General features: G+C 51.4%; 1 long non-coding RNA gene across 1 annotated transcript in view; it reads left to right on the top strand.

Annotated features, from left to right (window-relative positions):
* Window positions 1–3337, top strand: part of LOC147114474 (uncharacterized) — a 449870-nt gene extending 446533 nt beyond the window's left edge. The window contains exon 2 of the long non-coding RNA XR_015078946.1: window positions 2774–3337. This is a non-coding gene — a long non-coding RNA (uncharacterized LOC147114474). The remainder of the gene's footprint in view (window positions 1–2773) is intronic.
* Window positions 3338–3559: the final 222 nt, after the last annotated feature.

Here is a 3559-nt window from a genome sequence, read left to right on the forward strand (position 1 = left end):
CCCGCCGGACTCATTTTAAACAAGGGGTGAATGTGGTAAACCACTGTCATACCTGTCTGTGTCTGTATGTGTATTCCACTAGGTACAGGTCTGGACATGCCTCGGCTGACTCCTCCCACTATTCCAGGTATATAAGTGACTACCTCCCAGTCCCTTAGTATTCTGGACGGGTCGACCACTCGAGACAAGACCTTCATTCTTTAGTTAATAAAAGCCTGATTGTTACTCGCTCAACTTCAGTCTTTTGAGTAATTGATGGCGCATCACTCCCTGTGTGGCGTCCCCCTCTCTCTCTCCCTGTGTGGCGTCCCCCTCTCTCTCTCCCTGTGTGGCGTACCCCTCTCTCTCTCCCTGTGTGGCGTCCCCCTCTCTCTCTCCCTGTGTGGCGTCCCCCTCTCTCTCTCCCTGTGTGGCGTCCCCCTCTCTCTCTCTCTGTGTGGCGTCCCTCCCTCTCTCTCTGCTGTGGCCTCCTCTCTCTCCTGTGTGGCTCCTCTCTCTCTCCCTGTGTGGCGTCCCTCTCTCTCTCTCCCTGTGTGCGTCCCTCTCTCTCTCTCTGGCGTCCCTCTCTCTCCTGTGCGGCCCTCTCTCCTGTCCGGTGTCCCTCTCTCTCTCTCCTGTGTGGGTCCCTCTCTCTCTCTCTGTGGTGTCCCTCTCTCTCTCTGCAGGTCCCTCTCTCTCCCTGTGTGGCGTCCTCTCTCTCTCTCCTGTGTGGCTCCTCTCTCTCCTGTGTGGTGTCCCTCTCTCTCTCTCTGTGTGTCCCTCTCTCTCTCTCTGCGGTCCTCTCTCTCCTGTGTGGCGTCCCTCTCTCTCTCTCTCTCCCTGTGTGGCGTTCCTCTCTCTCTCTCCCTGTGTGGTGTCCCTCTCTCTCTCTGTGTGGCGTCTCAATTCAAATTCAAATGCTTATTGGCATGAAAGTTTACAGAGAACCATATTGCCAAAGCTTACATAGCAAAAGTACATCAAACATTTGTAGTGTCAAATTGATTTGTCATTGACATTTGTTGGGTACATACAATATTACTTTTAAACAATATTAATTTTAAACAGTCTTTGTACTTCATTTGGTACGTTCAATATTAATTTTAAACAGTCTTAATTTTAAACAGTCCTCAGGTGTTGTTACATATTTGGCCCCAAGGTATGGTCTGTCTCCTTCTCCTAGGACTAATCTCAATTTTGACAGGTCATCCAATTCCTTGAAATCTGGGATTGTTTCTTAGCTGTTGAATAATATGTTTCTTGATGTGTTGAATTTTTCGCATTTTAGGAGGAAATGCATTTCTGTTTCAACCTCGCCGGCCAGACATTGATCGCATATTCTATTCTCTCTAGGCTGCCAGGATTTCTTGTATCTGCCTTTCAATTTCCAGTTGGTGTCGCTAGTCTGTCCTTAGTCTGTACCTGGTGAGGTCTGTCTCTGTGTCTCTGATGGTCATGAGGTAGTCTGCCAGTTATAGTCTCCTGTTTAGGCCTTTAGCATCTTAATCTGCTTTGGCTTTCGGTTATTTTGTTCCAATGTTCCAGGTAGGTTTCTTTGCATTGTTTAATGATTTGGTTCACTCGGATTGGTGTTTGGACGGCTGTGTTGGTCTGGGGTTGGTCAGGGTCCGGCTGAGTACTTAGTTTCAGTAGCAGCTGACTCAGGGGACTCTTTTCTGGGTTTAGCTCTTGGGTCTGAAATGCTTTGAAATGAAGGGTGTCTGGGGAGCTAGATTTGAGGTGATTTAGGAAGTTTAGTGCTCGTTTTTGGATGTTTATTATCAGTGGGTATCTGCCTAGTTCGGCTCTGCATGCATTTGTTGGCGTTTTTCTGTGGTGTCCCTCTCTGTGGTGTCCCTCTCTCTCCCTGTGTGGTGTCCCTCTCTCTCTGTGCGGCGTCCCTCTCTCTCTCTCTGTGCGGCGTCCCTCTCTCTGTCTCTGTGCGGTGTCCCTCTCTCTCTCTCTCCCTGTGTGGTGTCCCTCTCTCTCCCTGTGTGGTGTCCCTCTCTCTCTCTCTCTGTGCGGCTACCCTCTCTCTCTCTGCAGTGTCCCTCTCTCTCTCTCTCCCTGTGTGGTGTCTCTCTCTCTCTGTGCGGCGTCCCTCTCTCTCTCTCTGTGCGGTGTCTCTCTCTCTCTCCCTGTGTGGTGTCTCTCTCTCTCTCTGTGCAGTGTCCCTCTCTCTCTCTCTGTGTGGTGTCTCTCTCTCTCTCTCCCTGTGTGGTGTCCCTCTCTCTCTCTCTGTGCGGCCTCCCTCTCTCTCTCTCCCTGTGTGGCGTCCCTCTCTCTTTCTCTCTGTGCAGTGTCCCTCTCTGTGCATGGCGTGTCTCTGCTATGTCATAGTATCTCTCTCTCTTTCTGTAAGGACCTCCGGTGATGACAGGCTTGGGTTCGGCGGTGATGTCACTAACAGTGAATAATCTCCCTACACTGAGTGTCTTGGTTCACACGGAGAATGCTGGTTGGGCGGGGGAAGTACCAGGAGCTCGCTGTTCTGATACTAAACCCCAGAAAGAGTCAGAACCTTCAGGACAGCAGCAACCAAAATAAAGTAAAGGCTGGGCTGCCGGTGATTTATGCCGAAGTTGGTTCTGCCTCGGCCCTGCGCATTGCCTTTCACAATTCACAATTCAAATCGCTTTATTGGCATGATAAGTTACATCTTATGTTGCCAAAGCATCAAAATACATTTATGGTTTACCACATAAACGCAGTTCTATTCATACAGTGTATAAACAGGTATTTCACTGCTTATTAATGTTTGTCTCTTCTGTCCACCCCCGGCCGCCCCCCCCAGGACTCACTTCCCCCACCAGGAGCACCAGATCCGCCTGATCTACCAGGGGCAGCTACTGGGAGACGACACACAGACACTCTCTTCGCTCCACATCGTGAACAACTGCGTCATTCACTGCCACATCTCGCAGAACGCCACGCCTCAGTCCCCCGCAGGGAGCCACGCGGCCGAACACACCGAGACCACCCTCAACATCGGCGGTCTCATGCTGCCCGTCTTCTTCCTCATGCTCTCGGTGCTGTGGTATTACCAGATCAACTACCGCCAGTTCTTCACCGCGCCCGCCACCATCTCGCTCGTCGGCATCACCATCCTGTTCAGCTTCGTGGCTTTTGGGGCTTACCGCCGGTGAGATTCCAACTGCCCCCGGACCTGGAACCAACTGCTGGGCACACCAGACTTTGGACTGACAAACTCTGCTTTTTATCAATTAAAACCAGAAATCATTTGGAAGATGTGGCGATTATTATGTTATTACCGTGTGATTTTCCCCTTTTCGATGGAGCAGTGGTTTAACAAGACAACGGTGCTGTCATTTTCATCTATAAAGTTCTTTGCACCTTGTGGCTGGAGTCTGGTCATTTCTCTGACTCCCCACGGAGGTGTGCAGCGGAACTCCGGCCCAGCTCCCCGCTAGGAGACTCCTCGCTGCGGCTGCTCATCTCGCGGTGGGGAGCCCAGCAGGAGCTGTCTGGAGGTGGCCCCGCCCGGAGGGAAGGGTGAACCGAGCAGAGGGTTCACTCTCTGTCAAACCCACCTGATCAGAGGAGCTGGCTTCACAATCAC

The sequence above is a fragment of the Somniosus microcephalus genome, chromosome 7, assembly GCF_052327205.1.
Source record: "Somniosus microcephalus isolate GS21.2 chromosome 7, FLI_Smic_1.0, whole genome shotgun sequence".
NCBI lineage: Eukaryota > Metazoa > Chordata > Chondrichthyes > Squaliformes > Somniosidae > Somniosus > Somniosus microcephalus.